At 45.9% G+C, this 24,297-nt stretch overlaps 1 non-coding gene across 1 annotated transcript; it reads left to right on the forward strand.

Annotated features, from left to right (window-relative positions):
* Positions 1-4,924: 4,924 nt before the first annotated feature.
* LOC118487923 lies at positions 4,925-5,031 on the forward strand. The gene has a single exon (XR_004882856.1). It is a non-coding gene; the product is annotated as a small nucleolar RNA R71 (small nucleolar RNA).
* Positions 5,032-24,297: the final 19,266 nt, after the last annotated feature.

Genomic DNA, 24,297 nt, shown 5'->3' on the forward strand with positions numbered 1-24,297 from the left:
GCAGGATCTATACACTGAACAATGGCAAGACTCTTACCAAACCATTCCCTTAACCCCCGACTAGGTAGCCAACATATCTCCATATTGATCGTGGAGATATGAATGGTGAAAATCTTTTATTTTATATAGACAGTAAAATAATGCCAAGACACCACGGACAAATGATAAGGAAGAATCACCTTCAACATATAAAACTAGTTATTAAAGTCATTAATACATAACCAAATAAAAAGTGCGAAAAGATTAAAAATAAAAACTATTACACTAAATGCTTGTCTTCACCAAGTGATGTAAAAGACTTAGGCAAACATGGCCTTTGATTGTCAAGAACTCTTACGATCAATCTTGGATCCCGAGACGACTCACACACTCTATGATGGATGATGGTGTTTTGATGGTGGTGGTGGGTGGGTGAAGTGTGAGAGAGGTGGTGTGCCAAGGGATGGTTTGCAAATGAGCCAAGCACCCCTATTTATAGTCTGAACAGCAGCTCGGGCACGGCCCCGTGTCCATCCTCCTTCTCTTTCTTCATTAATTGCAGTTTGTCTGCATTAGTTGACCACGCCCTCGTGTCCGCTGAGCACGACCCCGTGTGCAGAAGCGTATCTGTACTATCAAGATTTCCCTAGATTCTGCGAATCTTAGAGTTGACCACGGCCCCGTGTCCGCTGAGCACGACCCCGTGGTGGGTGATAGAAGCTTCTACAACTTTGTCTTTTCTGCTGACACTTGTGCACGCCCCCGTGCTCACTGAACACGGGGCGTGTTCAGCCTTCTGTTCTCTTTATTTTGCTTGGGAAGATGCTGTCGGGGGGTCGGGCGTGCCACGTTTGTTCCTTTTCTTGTATTTATGTTAGATTTAGCTGCCTTTTTGCTTCTTTTGTTCATTTGAGCTCATTAAATCCTGAAAATACAAAACGAAGACAAAAACACACTTTTTCCAACATTAGTACTAGAAAAGGGTTAGTTTTATGCCACAATTGATGTAATTTATATGTTGCATTTTGTGCACATCAAATACCCCCACACTTGAATCTTTGCTTGTCCTCAAGCAAAACTCTTTATAATGTGGCTTTTACACTCCCAAATGGAATGGGTAGAAGAGAAGGTTTTTGGGCTTGTCATAGAGTGTTGGGATTTCCAAGATTCTTTATTAAGTTTTATTTTTTATTTATTTACAATCATATTCGTCATGATTTATTAAAAACATTACATAAGATAAGTTACTTATTAGGGCATAACATGCCTTTTTAAAATTCCATTTATATACAAGTTCACATACCTCACGGGGGATCACTCAACACTCGGCCAAATATGTATTTTAGTGAATCACTCGAGAGCGGCATGGAACTTACTCCTACCATAAGCTTGCTGAAGGGGTATGGTCCCAGATCTCGCGTCAGCATCGACCGCGAGAGACCATTACCCTTATCAAAACCCCCACCAGCCAACAACCTACTTGTGCCCATGCGAGAACGCGTCGACACAAGGGTTGAATTTAAATCTGTCTTGTGATGAAGGAGGACTTACCTGGAACATGAGAACGGTAGAGTGATGCGACATAGCATCACATCTGGTGTATGAAAACGGAAGTATTCACAGCGATGCGGCCTCGCACCGCGTCCAGTGAACACTTCTATCAATACAAGGAAGCTGGATAACAGCAACAATCACCACAGGCGACGATGCGGCCAGCACCGCATCTCGCGTATTTCTTGATCACAAGCAAGAGACGCGATAACATCAGATGTTACCGCAGGCAGCGATACGGCTCGCACCGCATTGTTTCATCACTTGCCAAGCAATCAATCCTCCTCCTTTTTAACTATATACCTTTGTAAATATCAAGAGGACTTTTGGGGTGAAGGGTTAGGCTTGCGCTAAAGGTGGGTGGTTGGGTTAGTGATTAGTAAAAGGGCGAAAGGCGTAAAAATCGTCGGTTTTCGTAAGACTTGTTATTATTTTGTAACTTTTTATTTTGATGAAGCCATTCTTCAAAAAAATTTCTTTTTGATAAACTTGTTTGCTTATTTCTTTTGGCTTTAACATCATCATCATTTTTTTTGATAAGCAAGTCATAAGAAAAACCGAGCTTTGTTACTAAAATAAACGGTTTAAATTAAAAAAGGGTTTTGGTGGGTAAAAGGGTGTTTGTTTTGGGTTAGGAAATGAAAAGGTTTAGGCTCAAAGGGGTTAATTAGGGGGATTTTGGGTAGGTGGTAAAAAAAAAAAAAAGAAAAATAATGGTGTAGAAATAAAAATGGTTAGTCCTAATGCCTCCATCATTTACTTACTCGGGTTTAAGTTGGTAAGGACCGGGAATGTATCGTCGTGGCAAGTTCTAGAGTCGTGAGAACCAAGCGGCTATTCACACAAGAAACGAAAAATGAGCATTTAGTTTAAAGATATGTATTTGTATGCTCAATAAAGGCTCAAAACTCACTTTTTGTGGGAATGGGTTTTTATGTGATCAAGTATATATAATCAAATTTTAACTAAACTTGTCATGCCGTTTCATAATTTTCTTATGTTGGTTCTTTTTATCACGACGCTATCGGTTGTAAATTTGTAAAAATATAACCTCTTTAGAATTTGAAATTCCCAAATTAAACCTAGACAAGTAAAAAAATGAAAATTTTTGAAAAAAATTTGGGGTGATTAGCGATTCCAATAGAGTTTTGTGTAAGGCTTGTAATTAGGACTTGCAAGATTCAAAGTTTTAGCATCCCCCCCCCCACACTTAAATTACACATTGTCCTCAATGTGTCCCAAAAATAAGTTTTTCGGTTGATTGAATGTGTAAAAAGGTGTGAAAAAGCAAAAATTTATGTCACTGGGCGTCTGGACACGGCTCCGTGGTGTCCGGGCACGGCCCCATGTTCAGATCGCCAGTAACAGAAATTGATAAAAGGAAACAGAAGCCTGGACACGGGGGCGTGTTCAGTGAGCACGCCCCGTGTCCAGTTACCTGAACTGGGCATTTCTTGCAGATTGTGCAGCACGGGGCTGTGTTGGCTGAGCATGGCCCGTGCTGAACTTGCTGTAATGAAGAAAATTTTGTCGGATGGCCCTGTTTTTGTGCATGGGGTGCTGGTTCAAGTTTCCCTTGGTATCCTTCACCATCTTGAGTGTGTTTTATTCCTGAAAATTAAAACTAAACTAGAAAACATAAAAATTAATCTAAACTAAACTAAGGATAGTTCCGCGGAATGCCTCCGTGGTGCGCCACGTTTATAAGGGTCCTTGGCTAGACCCAAAGCCTGGTCATATGTTACCCAAATGCGATGTTTTGCATCCCATGCTACACCTTCGGAGAGCATCATCCAAACTTGAGTCAATGACCTTCATGTAGTTGACCGGGTCTTCGTCTTCCACTCTTTTCCAACTCCAAACTTCATTTCCTTGTCCCCAATCCTCAATGTTAGTGTTCCATCATTCATATCTACCACTGCTTGGGCCGTAGCTAGGAATGGCCTCCCTAGGATGAGTGGTACTTCGGCATCTTCCTCCATATCTAGTATGTCAAAGTCGGCCGGAAAGACAAATTCGCTGACTTTGACCAATAGATTTTCAGCGACACCTTGTGGATATTTGACGGATCTATCGGCGAGTTGTATGCTTATTTTTGTAGGGCTTGTTTTCCTAGGCCGAGTCGGTTGAACATTGATGAGGGCATGAGGTTGATGCTGGCCCCGAGATCGGCTAATGCATTTCAAATGGGAGATTTCCCAATCGAGCAAGGAATTGTGAAGCTTCCGGGGTTAAGCTTCTTTTGTGGGAGTTTGTTGAGTAGTAAGGCGGAGCATTCTTCGCCTAAATTAACTAATTGCAATGATTCAATTTTCCTTTTATGAGTGAGGAAGTCCCTCATAAATTTTGAATATTTAGGCATTTGAGTTAGGACTTCGATAAATGGAATATTAACATGCAATTGTTTTAGTAAATTTTCGAACTTTGCGAATTGCTCATCGGTCTTTTGACGAATTAACCGACCGGGGTATGGGACCGGAGGAGTCTTAGTAGGCTCTTGAATTGGTGGAGAAGCCTTCTCTTGTTTGGGCGTGCGTGGAGTTGTGGTTTGGCTAGATTGGCTTCTTTCAGTTGGCGGTAATGGAGCCTCTTCGGGACCCACGGTACGGTTTCTCAATGTTATGAGATGTACTTGCGCCTTTGGGTTGGTTTCGGTATTACTTGGTAACGCGCCTTGTGGTCTCTCGGAGAAATTTTGAGCTATTTGATTTAATTGTTTTTCAATGTTTTGTATAGTGCTTGTTGATTTCTAAAATTCGATTCCAATTGTTGAAATCGATCCGAGTTTTTCTTTTCGGTGTCGGAGATGAGGCGAGATACAGTATCTTCAAGCCTTTCTCGTCCACCATGTTGTTGAGAGAAATTTTGTGACTCGATTCTTGGTTGTTGAAAGTTTGTTCGTTGGTTTAGATTTTGTTGGTTACTACTATTGTCGGGTTCTCTCCAACCAAGGTTAGGGTGGTTACGCGATCCTTGGTTGTAGGTACCCGTTGGAGGACCCGACGGCCTAGGTCTATTGTCAATGTAGTTTACCGACTCTGTTTGATCATCTACTTCTTTCATACAACTCCAATTTTCATGTGGCCCACCACACCCTTCACAAGCCATGACCGAGGCCGTTTTTGTCATTTCTAGCCTTTTGATATTCGAAGAAGGGGCCTCGATTTGGGCTTGTAAAGAAGTGCTTTCATCAACCTTATGGGCGCCCGGGGCGATAGATTTGTTGCCTCGGGGAGTGTGCAACTGAAAATTGGTTTGAGCAATTTCCTCAATTTGGTTATATATTTCATTTGGGTGACGATTACCTAAAAGTCCCCCGGAGCTAGAATGAAGTGTTTGTCTTGTGTGTGGCAACAACCCATTGTAGAAAGTGGATACTTGTTGCCACACCGCAAGACCGTGATGAGGACACTTTCTTAGTAGCTCCTTGAACCTTTCCCAAGTTTCATATAAGGATTCCCCATCCTCTTGTGAATATGTATTAATTTCAGTCATTAATTTAGCCGTTTTAGCAGGAGGGAAATACTTATATAGAAACTTTTGGGCTAGTTCATCCCAGGTGTTTACCGAGCCAACTGGGAGGGCATTAAGCCAAGCCTTAGCTCGGTCTTTTAGTGAAAATGGAAACATTCGAAGGCGGATGGCGTCGTTTGATGCTCCATTGATCCGAAAGGTATCACATATTTCTAAGAAATTAGTAATATGTAGATGAGGATCCTCGTCCGCAAGCCCATGGAAGGTTGCGGAGTTTTGAAGCATTTGTATCACATGTGGCCGAAGCTCGAAGTTGTTGGCTTCGACATTCGGTGCATTGATAGCGGCGCCCCCACGGTGGGTCGTAGATAATCCATGAGGGTACGTTGGTCCGCCATTGAAAGTGGGTCCCCCGAAACTTTCTCTTGGATTTTAGCTTTAAGTCTTTTTATTAGAAAGCGTTCGGGTTCGTCTAGGGGTTCTTTTATATCTTTAGTAGAACTGGAGCTCATACACTACGTGGAGAGTTCAGATGTGGTGCCTGGGTTCCAAGTCCTGCAATAAAAAAAACAAAAAGAACGTTGGTCAGAAGCTTCACCACGGCCCCGTGTTCAGGTGAACACGGCCCGTGGTCGAAGATACAGTGATTGTTTTCCGGATCCCTGTTACTGGGGAGTTTGACACGGCCCCGTGTTGCACCGACACGGCCCCGTGCTCAACTCTCTGTAACTCGGAAAATAAAAACTGCCAGTAACAATGCTGGACACGGCCCGTGTCCGACCAGGCACGGCCCGTGCTAAGCTCTGCAGAAACTGAAAAATCAAGAAAATCCTTATAAAAACTGAAAAATTAGAAAAAACGATTAGGCCGTTGATTCATAACTTTCTAAAAATCCTTGTGTCCCCGGCAACGGCGCCAAAAACTTGATGTGCGTGTAGTGTAATATATTTTTAATGTATATTTTAAGCCCTTTTACACTTTTTAGCCAAGTTTTAAATTTATAAAACACGATATTTACTAACACTAAACACACATATGGGCAAGTGCACCCATCGTGAGCGTAGTATAGTGTTGGTAAGATACCGAGGTCATCCAAGGACACAAGAGCTTTTAATACCGTTTATCCTCAACGTCTAATCAAATCAAAAAGTTAGAAAAATGTTTTTAAACTAAAAAAATAAAACTAACTAAAATGCTGAAAAATAAAATAAAAGTAAAAACAGATAGACAAGATGAATCACTTGGATCCGACTCACCTTTAGTGTAACCTTTGATTATTTACGCACTTTTGCACTTTTTAAGAGATTATCTTAGTTATTGTAGTAGGCCCCTCTTTTGAAGGTGACGTTACCCTGAACCCAGTAGTTTGAGTCAGCAAGGTTACAATCCTAAAGGGTTGGATTATTGAAAGATAATTAATTAAGTTATTAATGCATAATGTGGTAGGCCCCTCTTTTGAAGGTGACGTTACCCTCGACTAAGTAGTCTGAGTCAGCAGGGATACAGTCCTAGGTAGCCGGGTTAAAGTTTTAATAGTAGTTTATATATGAGGGGATCAAAGAGTTTGAACCCCCGCCATCCAATACCATTGGGTATTGAAGGAGGTCCTACTAAATTTGACCCAGGTCCTTTGCAGGATCTATACACTGAACAATGGCAAGACTCTTACCAAACCATTCCCTTAACCCCCGACCAGGTAGCCAACATATCTCCATATTGATCGTGGAGATATGAATGGTGAAAATCTTTTATTTTATATAGACAGTAAAATAATGCCAAGACACCACGGACAAATGATAAGGAAGAATTACCTTCAACATATAAAACTAGTTATTAAAGTCATTAATACATAACCAAATAAAAAGTGCGAAAAGATTAAAAATAAAAACTATTACACTAAATGCTTGTCTTCACCAAGTGATGTAAAAGACTTAGGCAAACATGGCCTTTGATTGTCAAGAACTCTTACGATCAATCTTGGATCCCGAGACGACTCACACACTCTATGATGGATGATGGTGTTTTGATGGTGGTGGTGGGTGGGTGAAGTGTGAGAGAGGTGGTGTGCCAAGGGATGGTTTGCAAATGAGCCAAGCACCCCTATTTATAGTCTGAACAGCAGCTCGGGCACGGCCCCGTGTCCATCCTCCTTCTCTTTCTTCATTAATTGCAGTTTTTCTGCATTAGTTGACCACGCCCTCGTGTCCGCTGAGCACGACCCCGTGTGCAGAAGCGTATCTGTACTATCAAGATTTCCCTAGATTCTGTGAATCTTAGAGTTGACCACGGCCCCGTGTCCGCTGAGCACGACCCCGTGGTGGGTGATAGAAGCTTCTACAACTTTGTCTTTTCTGCTGACACTTGTGCACGCCCCCGTGCTCACTGAACACGGGGCGTGTTCAGCCTTCTGTTCTCTTTATTTTGCTTGGGAAGATGCTGTCGGGGGGTTGGGCGTGCCACGTTTGTTCCTTTTCTTGTATTTATGTTAGATTTAGCTGCCTTTTTGCTTCTTTTGTTCATTTGAGCTCATTTAATCCTGAAAATACAAAACGAAGACAAAAACACACTTTTTCCAACATTAGTACTAGAAAAGGGTTAGTTTTATGCCACAATTGATGTAATTTATATGTTGCATTTTGTGCACATCAAATACCCCCACACTTGAATCTTTGCTTGTCCTCAAGCAAAACTCTTTATAATGTGGCTTTTACACTCCCAAATGGAATGGGTAGAAGAGAAGGTTTTTGGGCTTGTCATAGAGTGTTGGGATTTCCAAGATTCTTTATTAAGTTTTATTTTTTATTTATTTACAATCCTATTCGTCATGATTTATTAAAAACATTACATAAGATAAATTACTTATTAGGGCATAACATGCCTTTTTAAAATTCCATTTATATACAAGTTCACATACCTCACGGGGGATCACTCAACACTCGGCCAAATATGTATTTTAGTGAATCACTCGAGAGCGGCATGGAACTTACTCCTACCATAAGCTTGCTGAAGGGGTATGGTCCCAGATCTCGCGTCAGCATCGACCGCGAGAGACCATTACCCTTATCAAAACCCCCACCAGCCAACAACCTACTTGTGCCCATGCGAGAACGCGTAGACACAAGGGTTGAATTTAAATCTGTCTAGTGATGAAGGAGGACTTACCTGGAACATGAGAACGGTAGAGTGATGCGACATAGCATCACATCTGGTGTATGAAAACGGAAGTATTCACAGCGATGCGGCCTCGCATCGCGTCCAGTGAACACTTCTATCAATACAAGGAAGCTGGATAACAGCAACAATCACCACAGGCGACGATGCGGCCAGCACCGCATCTCGCGTATTTCTTGATCACAAGCAAGAGACGCGATAACATCAGATGTTACCGCAGGCAGCGATACGGCTCGCACCGCATCCTATACGCTCAACAAGTGGGACTGATACCACAGTGCAAGTGGCACCAATGGCAGTCACCTGTCAGGGCTACGTAAGCAACGGACTGACGTGGCATAACATCCACAACCGACAAGCCTGACACACCTGCAAAGGTGCAGCACGTCGTCAGTCCGTCCATCATCCTCCTCCTTCACTCCTCGGCTATAAATACCAACCCCAAACCAGGTTTGAGGTATCTCTTCACAACTCTCTCACTACTACTACTATCATACTTTGCTTCCCAAGCAGATTACTGATTCTTACGCCGGAGAGTGGTAACAAGGAGCACCCCCCACCCCATCCTCCTTGTTACGAGTCACGGTTTGTTTCCTTGTGCAGGAGATCAACCCACCGGTGATCCAGCCAGCGATCCTCGAGAGGAAGGGATTAACCCTTCTTGACGAGACCAGTGAGTTAACCCTGCCCGGTTAACCATTGTTTCATCATTGGCGCCCACCGCTACTCTTAGCACTTTTCAAACCATCCTTTTCCCTCTCTCACGATCATGACTGATCACCAAAACAACAGTGGGGATAACCAAAATCCGACAAATCTAAGTCCGGTAGGGGTCAATCCCTCAACATCGCAACCCGGACACATCGGCACGTCCGCACAAAAGGGTCCCTCCCTTACGTTTGGACATGACTTACCACAGTACGCATCTGTGATCCCACCAGGCATGGACGTTCATGCCTGGTACGACCAGCAGGCAGCCTTGCTGACAGCAACATACAACCGCGCTTGTGTGGAAGCGCAGATACAAGTTGGGCCCACCCCAGCACCGCACACCCCTGCCGATCGTATTTTACAATACGCAGGCAGGGCACATTCACGTCCAACTTCGAGAAGCCGACGTGAAGACCGCGGATCATCTTACTGTTCGGTCCACACAATCAACGAGGATGATTCCGCGTACGGGTCCCACACCAGGGGACCAGTGCATACCCGCCTAGGTCCTTACGTTGAGGACAGGCCCGATCCGCATCCCGGCATGGCTCTGGAATTCAGAGCCGGTTGGGCCCACAACCATACACCGAAGGGTATGGTCGTACCGACCCGGACGACCATACATATTGTGGGGATTCGCATGACACCTGCAGCAGACCGGGAGGACGCAACTATGTTCCTCCCACTCACCCCCGCAATACATACCTCAGGGCTGCAAAGCGCCCTGAGAATAAACCCTACAGACCAAAAGCTGCGGCCGAAAACTCCAAATTCGCTCCGTGGATCGCCCGCGCCCTTGTCACTACAACAAAGTTCCCATTCAATGTTGGGAAATACAGTGGTTCGACCGACCCGGACGACCACATGAACATTTTCATGGGTGCGGGGTGCAATGGCCAGTGGGATGAACCCACTTGGTGTAATTTTTTCCCCCAGACCCTCACGGGCCTGGCCAGGGCATGGTTCGATTCTTTGCCAGTGGGATCACTGGAATCATTCGAGGACTTGCATGCCAAGTTCCTCGCCCATTTTAGCCAGCAACGACGCCACGAACGTGATTCGATGGACGTCATGAATATCTGGCGTAGGGACGACGAATCTATCGAAGCATTCGTCGTCCGTTACAACAAAGAGTGCCTGGAGATAGGTGACGTGGCAGACCAAATGGCACGGAACCACTTCATCAAGGCCGTCAGGGACAAGCAAATGGTCATGACCATCTCTGGCAAGGAGGGCTTGCCTAAAAAATGGGAAGATGTCATGACCGCGGTCAAGACATATGCCCAGACGCAGCGGTCTCTTGAACCGCATCTGGCAAAGGCACAGCCCCAAGCCGAAACCTCCTACCAAGGGTCCAAGCGTAACAACAAACGCAACAGGGACGCGGGAAATCGCGACAGTATTTCTAAACCATACTTCCCGCGAACCAACCCGTTTGACCCAAGAAACCATAACGCCCAACGGGACAACCGGGCGTCAAAGAAAGATTCTCGGGACCGCAATTGGACCGAGATCACTATGTCGCCAAGCGAGGTCCTTCTTGCGGACACGCAATTCTTGCGACCAGCCCAACCAATGAAGTCCAAGAAAAATCAGGATCTCACACTCTATTGTGAGTACCACAAGGACTCGGGCCACACCACCAACAACTGCATCAGTCTCCGGCTGGAGATTGAGCGAGCCTTAAAAGAGGGGAAACTGCAACACCTTTTGCCAGGTGGGCAAAAACCCACCAAGCGCATCACCCCTCATGGCGAAGGCACCTCCTCCGGGAAGAAAACCATGTACGTGGCCTCCACCCACATGATCAACGGAGGCAAAGGTAGGCCGCGCAAAGCGGCGAGAAGGCCGGACAATGACTGGAAAGACGAGCAAGTCATCTTTCCAAAAGTCCGAGGCGGACCGCGCGATAGGCGCGCCGTCGTTATTACAGGCCAACTGGCACACTACTGCACCGAGCGTCTATTCATCGACCCGGGCAGTACTTCTGACATAATCTACGAACAATGCTTCAACCAGTTTGACCAGGAGGACTAAGACCGGTTGCAGGCAGTAGATTACCCTTTGGCCGGGTTCGCAGGGGAAACTGTCTTTCCCCTGGGCCAGATCACTTTTCCTGTGCGTCTTACCAGCGGAAGACACACAAGAACAGAAGAGGTAAACTTCATGGTTTTACCTCACACCTCCAGATATGACGTACTCCTTGGGAGAGAATCCCAGGGAGATTTCAATATTACATCCGTCCCCCACTCTGCAGTCGGTTTCCCAACCGAATCGGGGGTCGGGATAATCTACGCTCGAAGAGACGTCATGATGTCGGACGACCTACGTCCGACCAAGGTCGCAAGGCCCACCCCCAACAACCAACCAGAAAAATGGGTTCTCAACGCGAGATACCCAGAACAAAAGGTTACCTTGGGTCACGCCTTGTCCCCGACCACAAAAGCGCAACTGAAGCAGCTTCTCTTCAGGAACCAAGACATTTTCGCATGGACACCCGCAGATATGACAGGGGCCCCGCGTGATATTGCACAACATCACTTGAATACCTTGCCAGGTATCAAGCCGGTGATCCAAGGCCAACGCCACCTTGGATCCGCTAAAAACCAGGCGATGCAAGAGCAGGTCGAAGAACTGCTCTCCGCAGGCATCCTGCGGGAAGTTAAATACCAGACTTGGTTATCCAACCCAGTCATGGTAGAGAAACCATCCGGGGGCTGGCGCATGTGCGTCGATTACAAGGACCTCAACAAAGCCTGCCCCAAGGATTGGTACGCACTTCCAGAAATCGACGAAAAGGTCGATAATCTCGCACCATTCAGATGGAAGTGGTTCCTCGATTGCTACAAAGGGTACCATCAGGTACAAATGGCAATCAAGGATGAAGACAAAACGACATTCCGGACTCCTACCGGGAATTACTGTTATATAAAAATGCCGTTTGGGTTGCGCAACGCGGGCGCAACTTATCAAAAACTGATGAATGACACTTTCCGCGGGCAAATAAGCAAAAGTGTCGAAATCTACATGGACGACCTAGTCGTCATGAGCATGGAAGAGGATACCATGCTCACATACATTGACAGAACATTCCAGACTCTGCGAAGCGTTAATATAAAGCTTAATCCAGGGAAATGCTCGTTTGGAATGGAAGAAGGCAAATTCCTTGGATTCATCGTGACTAAAGATGGATTCAAGGTAAACCCGGAGAAAGTTCAGGCGATCGAGCGCATGCCATCGCCTTCAACGATGAAAGATATGCAACGACTGGCCGGCAGGCTAGCAGCACTCAACAGATTCTTAGCCAACCATGCAGCTAAGTCTTATCCTTTCATCAAGACCCTGCGGAACTGTTTAAAGAAAGAACAATTCCAGTGGACCGTAGAGGCTGAAAACGCTTTCCGGGAAATGAAGGAGTGTTTGATACAACTCCCAACTTTAACCGCACCACGCAAGGATGAGCCACTCATATTATACCTATCCGCCGCGGACAACGCGGTGGGTGCGGTATTGATAGTGGAGCGGGAGGGGGTTCAAACACCCATCTATTATATCAGCAAGATGCTCAACGACCCAGAGACGAGATACTCAATAATGGAGAAGTTGGTGTTAGCATTGGTGCACGCTTCAAGGCGGTTGCGACGCTACTTCGCAAATCATGTCATCACAGTGCTAACCATTTACAGGATCGGCCCGATCCTATCCAAACCTGACATCTCTGGAGATTAGCAAAATGGGCGATAGAGCTGGGCGCGCACACGCTAACCTATAAACCGCGCCCCGCGATTAAAGGTCAAATCTTAGCTGATTTCACCGCCGAAGTACCGGTGAATCGCATCCAAGAATGCGAAGAAGCACAAAACCCTGCACCAACGCCATCTTCCTTAGAAACATGGGCACTATTTACCGATGGTGCCTCCAATGAGGAAGGTGTGGGCGGAGGTCTGCGACTCGTCAGCCCCGACGGTCAAGAGCTTACATATGCAATCCGCCTCGATTTCAAAAGCACAAACAACGAGGCAGAATATGAGGTTCTATTAGCGGGACTACGTTTAGCAGTCAAGCTCGGCGTGCAACACTTGGAAGCACACGTCGACTCTTTGTTGGTTGCAGGACAAATACGCGGCGATTATGCCGCAAAGGGGGACATCATGATCCTCTATCTCGAGCAAGCCCTGCAACTAACATCAAAATTCACTTCGTTCAACATCCGACATATTAATCGAAGTGAAAACAAGTCCGTGGATGCACTATCAAAACTCGCATCCACCAGCTTCCAACACTTGGCAAATGAAATACGTATCGAAATTCTACAAAATCCTTCAGTACCCCTGCGCCAGGTCAACGTCATCCAATACGGGACAACGTAGTGGATGACACCAATTATTGCATATTTGCAATCAGGTGTGACTCCCGAAAGCAAATTGGAGGCACGCAAGCTACAATACAAAGCGTGCCATTATCAAATGGGAGACGGTATCTTATACCGCAAATCATACCTAGGGCCACTACTACGATGCGTCAACCCCCAAGATGCCACATACCTCATCAGAGAGATACACGAGGGTATGTGCGGCATACACGCAGGACCACGCATGGTAGTGGCCAAAATCATGAATGCTGGGTATTACTGGCCCGGCATGCACCTAGACGCCGTCAAAGCACTGCGCAAATGTATCAACTGTCAACGACATGCTCCAAAAACTTTGCGCCCCAAAAACAACCTGGTCCCGGTCACCACCGCATGGCCCTTCCAGAAATGGGCAATCGACGTTGTGGGACCTTTCCCTGACGCACCAGGTGCAGTCAAATTTATCATAGTAGCGGTTGATTACTTCACAAAATGGGTAGAGGCAAAACCGCTCGCCTCAACCACTGCTATGATAACAAGAAAATTCATATGGGAACACATCATCTGTCATTTCGGTCTACCAATGTGCATCGTTACCGATAATGGCACCAACTTTGCTGCTGACGAATTTCAAAAATGGCTAGAAGAACTACACATTGAACATATATTCTCATCCGTGGCACATCCGCAAGGAAACGGCCAAGTTTAGAGTATCAACAAAAGTCTAGTCGAGGGCATCAAAGCAAGGTTGGGAACAGCCAGGCGTGGCTGGGTCGATGAACTCCCAAGTATCCTATGGGCTCATCGCACAAGCCCAAAAACAAGCAATGGGGAAACACCCTTCAGCCTAGTCTATGGCTCAGAAGCGGTGATCCCCGCGGAAGTAGGCCTCCCTTCACCCAGAATGTTGGCTATTGAAAAAATAGACAACAGTATGGAACGCAAGATCGACTTAGACCTTTTGGAAGAAAGGCGTGAAAACGCTGCCATCAATGAGGCTAAGTACAAATCCAAACTGGAAAAGTACTACAACTCGCGTGTCCGCGTTTGTACTTTCAACCCGGGAGACTACGTCCTCCGTGACAATGAAGCATCTAATGCTGAACGCCCAGGGAAACTTGCCCCCAAGTGGGAAGGACCCTACCTCATCAATGAGGTCTTGGAAAAGGCGCGTACAAATTGCAAACGTTAGAAGGCGAACCTATCGCACGTACATGGAACGCACAACAGCTCAGACGCTGTTACATGTAAGCCATGTTTTTACATTTTCATGTAACCTATCGGGCCGCATGCCATTTGCAATTAAATAAACGAACGATTCAATGCAATATTGTTTGTTACTACTATTACAAATGCGTGTTCCACTTTGCGGTATCCGCAAAAACAGATTGGCAAAATCTTCATTCGCGATACCCACACAAAGTGTCAACCACACACAAATATTGTAATAGGCCAGCAAAAGGCAGAATATCAAGTGTCTATCCGGCTGGATAGACAAGTTTTTACAAAACTTACACAATTCCTAAACCCTAAAAAGGTAAATAATGGAATTGACGCGTATTCATACGAAAAGTGTATGGAGTATACTTGACCCCATTCACAAATGGGTAGAGTTCCGGACATACACGTTTTACAAAACTTAATTCCTAAACCCTAAAAAGGTAAACAATGGAATTAAAGCGTACTCATACGACAAAGGTATGGAGTATACTTGACCCCATTCACAAATGGGTAAAGTTCCGCATATATACGTTCAAACATGCAAGAATTAAAAACACTTGTACAAATTGAACAACAAACTTTATATTCAAAAAATTCAAGCACCTACGCGATGCTTAATGGATTTACATAGAGTTTCCCACATTTACAAAAGGAAAGCAAAAAAGGGGGCACACTAGCCAACCTAAACCCTATTTTGTACCACTGATACCCGCGCCATCTTGGCCGCCACCAGTGGGATTTTCCTCTTCTGCATCGGCATACAGCATCCGCAACCGGTCAACGTAATCCGCAGCCTCTAAACATTCGTCCAACTTCTCCACGCAAGAGAGGGACATATCATAAAAGGCGGCTACAGCCGCGTTAAGACGACCTTCGGTGTCCACGTCACGAAACCCGGATCGCTATTCGGTAAAACCGCCTTCGGACATGACGTTCATATGACCGACACAGCGGCTGTAACCAGCTTTAAAACCGGCATCGCGGGCACGTTCCTTGACCAAGTCCAAACCAGTTGCAGTTTCAGGAGCATCCATGATAGCCTGAACAATCTGCGACAAAAGGATAACAAGGTCATCATATGGTCAACCTTTGATACAAAGTCAGATAATACTTACATATGCGATGCCTTGACTCCGCATCCACTCACGATCAGCCTCCAGTTGTTGGAACGAAGAAGTCAGAGCATCTCTGGCCTCAACAGCAGCGTTAGCCCGCTCTTCCGCAACAGTCGCGCGGGCTGTAAGGTCCGTAACCGCGACCTCCCGGGCCTGAACTTCAGCCTTTCAAAGAGCAGAAAACAGTTTACTCAGTAAACATTCTCAAAAGGCAGAGAAATATACAACAGAGGTAACGAATCATACCTGAAGGCTCGCAACAACTTTATCCAAACGGGTGCGCTCAGCATTCGCCTCTTCAAGAGCCTTAGAAAAGCGGCTCTCCCTCTCTTTGGCCTCCTCAATGGCCTTTGTAGCACGAGCCCCCGCTTCCTTGGCCTCTTCAAGCGCCTTTACAGCCCCGACCTCTGCCCGCTGCGCCTTAACTGCAATCGCCTCAGCTGCAGCTTTTTCTTTGACCAAAGCAGCGTTCGCTGCTTTGGCATTCATCAACTCCTGACGAGCACGAAACAGATTATCATTCTGCTTAGCCCAAGACTCATTCCACTTCTTGCGCTCGTTGGAAAACTTTTCTTTCCAACTCTTGCGTTCATCAGAAAGTAATTTGGCAAGAGTACGAACCTGTTTCAGGTCAGCAGTAGCAGCCCACGCCGCGGTCTGTTTCTGCTTATCAAAAGCAGCTCTATCCCTTTCAAGCTGCTCCGCACCCGCACGAGCAGCCTTTACCAACACTTCAGCTTCGGCCCGCAAGCGAACAGCTTCTTCTTCCCTGCGGCCTAACACTTTGTAGTATTCCAAAATGGCATTCGCCACAATGGAACTTCCTACTAGCATTGTAGAAAGTTGGTTGATGCGCAGCTCACGGGATGCGGCACGGGCACGTTCAACTTCAAAAGGGGTGCCCAGACCACCCAAAATCTCCTTGCACGCGGAAGGATTGTTAGAAATATCATCCCCCTGCATAACAGTCCAGGGGGGTCGATGATACGCGGTACTTCGATCCTGCGTGTAGGTGCGGTAATAGTACTCCAATTCAGACTCCCCAGGCTGAATAGGAGGCCCATCATAACCCGCACCACCGGAAGAAGAACCGGTAACCTTCTCACCAGCAGAAGCTTTCTGCGGCTCAGCACCATGCTGCCGCACCTCAGCATCTGACTTCTGTTTCCCAGCATCTGAAAACCTCAAGTCCAATCCATCACCCTCATTGGGAGAGATCAGATTGTTGGAGGAATCCACAGTATCAAAAATATGGGAAGCAGTCTTCTCCACCGTCTTCTCCACCTGCACGGTGGGATCGCGAACCGGCCCAACAAAAGGTGCCGCGGGCTCCTTGGGCACCACAGGTTCCTTCGGCACCTCCGCGTCCGCAGCAGCGGTATGCACGGGAGGCGAAGGAAAATCAAAAAAGGAAAAACCTGCGCCTTCGGATTCTGCAATACAAAGAACAATAACTGTTAATCTAACACATTGTGCATGCAAAACAATGCAAAAAGTTATACTTACCAACAGCAACCGCAGGTTTCTTTTGCGCCGGAGCAGCCCTTTTAGACTGCAGTTTCCGACGTTTTGGTTCACCACCACCAGCAGCCTTTTGCTCTGGTTCTCTCTTATCACCAACAACGGGGGGACCCGCAGCAGTTCCACCCGCAGCCGCACCACTACCTAGAACACCCAAACCCTCAAGGGTATCAGATACTACCACGTAATCGGTATATCTGTGATAACAGGATCGATAGGTACCTGCGGCCTGAGACACCGAAGGAGGGACAATTGAGCCTTCAGCCCTCCCCTTACCACGACCCCGCGTGGTTTTCTTCACCTGCTTCTTCTCTACGTGCTTCTTGGGGATGCGCTTTTCAAACTTCCCCAAGTCCGCAAGAATAGCTGCATGGGAGACATCAAGCAAAAAAATTACAAGGACGAACGGGGAAAACAAGTACAACTTAGAAAATACCTTTTGTGCCTTCTGGCACGGGTGCCTGCACCACATCACGTTTGGGTACACGGAAGTTACCAACAATTTCTAAATTGAAACCTTCCCGTAACTCAACCGGAATCAGATCAACTTGGCCCTTGAAATCGGGCTCAAACATCCTCCACAAGCCAACCGCATCCACTGATACAACACATGCATGCATATTACTACAAAGATAACGAAGCAAGAAAAACAATAAAGAGCAACAGGCTTACCACCACTCTTTTCCCGCAGAACGGGTCTTGCCTTCCTATCCGGCCTAGTAAGCATCATCCGCAACACCCACAGCTGGTTGTTATCTAACTTCTTAAGTTCAATAGGCCGCAGCCTAGAGAACCAATCCACAGTCTTTGTGGTGGCGACAGGAATATCCTCATCAGTAACGCCAACATTGACATTCCGGAAGGACATATTGGCATAAACCGCACAGGCCTTAACATAGAAGAATTTCTTCTTCCAGCCGGTCACACCCATAGGAGGCGTCATCAACTTTAAACTCCCATGCCGTTGAGTAAAAGAGAAAAAACCAGTGTTCACCGTCAACTGGTAGAATCGCCGGAAATTTTCAACAGTAATGGGCAAGCCATGGGCACGGAAAGTATATTCAAAGTTCCTGATTCGGAACATCCCAAAGGGACTAAGTTGGGAGATATGGAGATGGTAGTACTCCAACACCTCAGCAACGAACACCGTCACGGGCAACCTAAGGTTGCCTTCGGTGAAAAAATCAGCCCACAAAGTAATATAACCGGCCGGAGCATCGGCACCGGTATCCCCCTCTTGTGGGTAAGTAGCATCCCACTCGTCGGCCATATGAACGGTGGTTATCAGGTTTTTGAAACCACCCTTCGACCACTACAACACCGGTAAGCCACCACCGGCAACATCCACGTCGTCCTCGTCATCTTCATCAGCATCCACTACCGGTTGTTCAGGGTTCTCACCCTCCACATTATGTGGATTTGATGGTTCAGCCATCAAGAATATAGAAGATGAACACTACAAAACTCAAAAAACCTCACCGAAAGTTTAAGAAATATCGTCGGAGAAGACAAAGAAAATGTTTCTCTCACCGGCAAATTTTTGAAATTTTGAACAAGCGAGGGGAAACCACGAACGGTTTCCCCTTATATACCCATCGCAATTAATGCGGAGGGAGAAACGAATCATCACGTTCAAAAAGAACCAATTATGCGGCTACACGTGTCAAGCGCCGTTTCCGCTGACGGTTATCACGCGCGCGTGGCCGCCCACGCGCCTGACATAAGAGACCCTTACACTCCTTGCTACAGTGCATTTAATGCCTCGGGCAGTGTAAATGTCCTTTCATTTCAGCACATGCCAGAATGACCTCACCAACTTCCACCAACTCACACGTGAGGTCAGCCACGTATGCAACAAAAAGCGACTACATTATCCAACTATAAGCGGCATGCGGTTTCTCTGGTTCCCGCACCATAACCCATACCGCATGTCGTTTTTTTACATACCCCTGAAAATAGGCAAAAATATATATCTCCACACTATAAGGGGGTATAACACCTATTCGCACTACCCACGAGCACACGTGGAATATGCGGAAATGACACACACGAGCCCGTTCAGGTGTGTCAGATACTCAGAACCAGCGTTGTTCTTTGGACTGAACCGCATCTCAGAAACAGGTAAACCGCATAGCCTTCACTCTCTTCAAGCTTCAAATCCCTCCTATTCGGTTCACAACCACAGAGGGTGCTTGAACAAATTCTTCAACGAGAAGAAACAAGGGAATATACGTGAGCGCACATCAGCAACCCTGACTCCTGATCCTTCAAGAGCCACATCCGAGCAACACACCCGTTTCAAGCGAATATGGGGTGACAAAACCGCAGACACTCATAAGTCACTACGGACATAACCATAGCTTTCGCAAACGGTTGCTACGGAAGAGCCATAACTAACTCCACATCGAGGAACGAAACTACTTCAAGGAAAACTCCTCGGTATTGGAGCGTGAAGGAAGGTGCCCAAGGAAGAGATGCGGCCGAGATCCCCAATGATCATACGAGCCCTTGTCGAACAACAAGCGATCGAACAAGCGGTAACAAGTCTGCTTATGACTTTGTTACCCTACTTGTAAGTTGGATAGAATAAACAATGGTAGGCATTACCATGCCTATGACCATGTTTATTTGACCATTATCTAGAATCACATTGTTCGACCAAACATGGCCAACAATGACGCAAGTACCCAACGTTGTTCCCACAACCGTGGCCAACAATGTCAAGCAACGAGGTAACCGCAAAGGACGTGCGGTTACTTGAGAGCTAATGGGAAGAACATGAACACCCCATGAAAGGAATCATCATTAGATATCCAATCATGGGAGCAGCACGCTCTCTTCTTCGTTCACCACCTCAAAGGTTGGTTCGAAGTTTGTGCACACCTTCAACCATCATCTCAGAGATTGGTTTGAAGTTTGTACACTTCCTCCAACTAATTCCCACAATTGGTTCGGCACACCAACAGGTGGCAACCAGCCAAAGGCTGAGAATTTCGCATCAGACGAAACATTTTCACCGGTACGGAAGAGGCGTCAAATGACCCTTCCAGACCTCCAGCTTGATTTACAAACAGAGAAGACCATCCACATGGTCTAGGATCTTCTCCAGACTCCAAACTACCTTCTAAACACCATAGTCCAGTACTCCTCCCACATACAACTTGCATGTGGCAGCAACACTAGACTGGGGGGACTTGAAGGGGTATGGTCCCAGATCTCGCGTCAGCATCGACCGCGAGAGACCATTACCCTTATCAAAACCCCCACCAGCCAACAACCTACTTGTGCCCATGCGAGAACGCGTCGACACAAGGGTTGAATCCAATCTGTCTAGTGATGAAGGAGGACTTACCTGGAACATGAGAACGGTAGAGTGATGCGACATAGCATCACATCTGGTGTATGAAAACGGAAGTATTCACAGCGATGCGGCCTCGCACCGCGTCCAGTGAACACTTCTATCAATACAAGGAAGCTGGATAACAGCAACAGTCACCACAGGCGACGATGCGGCCAGCACCGCATCTCGCGTATTTCTTGATCACAAGCAAGAGACACGATAACATCAGATGTTACCGCAGGCAGCGATGCGGCTCGCACCGCATCCTATACGCTCAACAAGTGGGACTGACACCACAGTGCAAGTGGCACCAATGGCAGTCACCTGTCAGGGCTACGTAAGCAACGGACTGACGTGGCATAACATCCACAACCGACAAGCCTGACACACCTGCAAAGGTGCAGCACGTCGTCAGTCCGTCCATCATCCTCCTCCTTCACTCCTCGGCTATAAATACCAAGCCCAAACCAGGTTTGAGGTATCTCTTCACAACTCTCTCACTACTACTACTATCATACTTTGCTTCCCAAGCAGATTACTGATTCTTATGCCGGAGAGTGGTAACAAGGAGCACCCCCCACCCCATCCTCCTTGTTACGAGTCACGGTTTGTTTCCTTGTGCAGGAGATCAACCCACCGGTGATCCAGCTAGCGATCCTCGAGAGGAAGGGATTAACCCTTCTTGACGAGACCAGTGAGTTAACCCTGCCCGGTTAACCATTGTTTCATCACTTGCCAAGCAATCAATCCTCCTCCTTTTTAACTATATACCTTTGTAAATATCAAGAGGACTTTTGGGGTGAAGGGTTAGGCTTGCGCTAAAGGTGGGTGGTTGGGTTAGTGATTAGTAAAAGGGCGAAAGGCGTAAAAATCGTCGGTTTTCGTAAGACTTGTTATTATTTTGTAACTTTTTATTTTGATGAAGCCATTCTTCAAAAAAATTTCTTTTTGATAAACTTGTTTGCTTATTTCTTTTGGCTTTAACATCATCATCATTTTTTTGATAAGCAAGTCATAAGAAAAACCGAGCTTTGTTACTAAAATAAACGGTTTAAATTGAAAAAGGGTTTTGGTGGGTAAAAGGGTGTTTGTTTTGGGTTAGGAAATGAAAAGGTTTAGGCTCAAAGGGGTTAACTAGGGGGATTTTGGGTTGGTGGTAAAAAAAAAAAAAGAAAAATAATGGTGTAGAAATAAAAATGGTTAGTCCTAATGCCTCCATCATTTACTTACTCGGGTTTAAGTTGGTAAGGACCGGGAATGTATCGTCGTGGCAAGTTCTAGAGTCGTGAGAACCAAGCGGCTATTCACACAAGAAACGAAAAATGAGCATTTAGTTTAAAGATATGTATTTGTATGCTCAATAAAGGCTCAAAACTCACTTTTTGTGGGAATGGGTTTTTATGTGGTCAAGTATATATAATCAAATTTTAACTAAACTTGTCATGCCGTTTCATAATTTTCTTATGTTGGTTCTTTTTATCACGACGCTATCGGTTGTAAATTTGTAAAAATATAACCTCTTTAGAATTTGAAATTCCCAAATTAAACCTAGACAAGTAAAAAAATGAAAATTTTTGAAAAAAATTTGGGGTGATTAGCGATTCCAATAGAGTTTTGTGTAAGGCTTGTAATTAGGACTTGCAAGATTCAAAGTTTTAGCATCCCCCCCCCCCCACACTTAAATTACACATTGTCCTCAATGTGTCCCAAAAATAAGTTTTTCGGTTGATTGAATGTGTAAAAAGGTGTGAAAAAAGCAAAAATTTATGTCACTGGGCGTCTGGACACGGCTCCGTGGTGTCCGGGCACGGCCCCATGTTCAGATCGCCAGTAACAGAAATTGATAAAAAGAAACAGAAGCCTGGACACGGGGGCGTGTTCAGTGAGCACGCCCCGTGTCCAGTTACCTGAACTGGGCATTTCTTGCAGATTGTGCAGCACGGGGCTGTGTTGGCTGAGCATGGCCCATGCTGAACTTGCTGTAATGAAGAAAATTTTGTCGGATGGCCCTGTTTTTGTGCATGGGGTGCTGGTTCAAGTTTCCCTTGGTATCCTTCACCATCTTGAGTGTGTTTTATTCCTGAAAATTAAAACTAAACTAGAAAACATAAAAATTAATCTAAACTAAACTAAGGATAGTTCCGCGGAATGCCTCCGTGGTGCGCCACGTTTATAAGGGTCCTTGGCTAGACCCAAAGCCTGGTCATATGTTACCCAAATGCGATGTTTTGCATCCCATGCTACACCTTCGGAGAGCATCATCCAAACTTGAGTCAATGACCTTCATGTAGTTGACCGGGTCTTCGTCTTCCACTCTTTTCCAACTCCAAACTTCATTTCCTTGTCCCCAATCCTCAATGTTAGTGTTCCATCATTCATATCTACCACTGCTTGGGCCGTAGCTAGGAATGGCCTCCCTAGGATGAGTGGTACTTCGGCATCTTCCTCCATATCTAGTATGTCAAAGTCGGCCGGAAAGACAAATTCGCTGACTTTGACCAATAGATTTTCAGCGACACCTTGTGGATATTTGACGGATCTATCGGCGAGTTGTATGCTTATTTTTGTAGGGCTTGTTTTCCTAGGCCGAGTCGGTTGAACATTGATGAGGGCATGAGGTTGATGCTGGCCCCGAGATCGGCTAATGCATTTCAAATGGGAGATTTCCCAATCGAGCAAGGAATTGTGAAGCTTCCGGGGTTAAGCTTCTTTTGTGGGAGTTTGTTGAGTAGTAAGGCGGAGCATTCTTCGCCTAAATTAACTAATTGCAATGATTCAATTTTCCTTTTATGAGTGAGGAAGTCCCTCATAAATTTTGAATATTTAGGCATTTGAGTTAGGACTTCGATAAATGGAATATTAACATGCAATTGTTTTAGTAAATTTTCGAACTTTGCGAATTGCTCATCGGTCTTTTGACGAATTAACCGACCGGGGTATGGGACCGGAGGAGTCTTAGTAGGCTCTTGAATTGGTGGAGAAGCCTTCTCTTGTTTGGGCGTGCGTGGAGTTGTGGTTTGGCTAGATTGGCTTCTTTCAGTTGGCGGTAATGGAGCCTCTTCGGGACCCACGGTACGGTTTCTCAATGTTATGAGATGTACTTGCGCCTTTGGGTTGGTTTCGGTATTACTTGGTAACGCGCCTTGTGGTCTCTCGGAGAAATTTTGAGCTATTTGATTGAATTGTTTTTCAATGTTTTGTATAGTGCTTGTTGATTTCTAAAATTCGATTCCAATTGTTGAAATCGATCCGAGTTTTTCTTTTCGGTGTCGGAGATGAGGCGAGATACAGTATCTTCAAGCCTTTCTCGTCCACCATGTTGTTGAGAGAAATTTTGTGACTCGATTCTTGGTTGTTGAAAGTTTGTTCGTTGGTTTAGATTTTGTTGGTTACTACTATTGTCGGGTTCTCTCCAACCAAGGTTAGGGTGGTTACGCGATCCTTGGTTGTAGGTACCCGTTGGAGGACCCGACGGCCTAGGTCTATTGTCAATGTAGTTTACCGACTCTGTTTGATCATCTACTTCTTTCATACAACTCCAATTTTCATGTGGCCCACCACACCCTTCACAAGCCATGACCGAGGCCGTTTTTGTCATTTCTAGCCTTTTGATATTCGAAGAAGGGGCCTCGATTTGGGCTTGTAAAGAAGTGCTTTCATCAACCTTATGGGCGCCCGGGGCGATAGATTTGTTGCCTCGGGGAGTGTGCAACTGAAAATTGGTTTGAGCAATTTCCTCAATTTGGTTATATATTTCATTTGGGTGACGATTACCTAAAAGTCCCCCGGAGCTAGAATGAAGTGTTTGTCTTGTGTGTGGCAACAACCCATTGTAGAAAGTGGATACTTGTTGCCACACCGCA

This window comes from Helianthus annuus, chromosome 15 (assembly GCF_002127325.2).
Source record: "Helianthus annuus cultivar XRQ/B chromosome 15, HanXRQr2.0-SUNRISE, whole genome shotgun sequence".
NCBI lineage: Eukaryota > Viridiplantae > Streptophyta > Magnoliopsida > Asterales > Asteraceae > Helianthus > Helianthus annuus.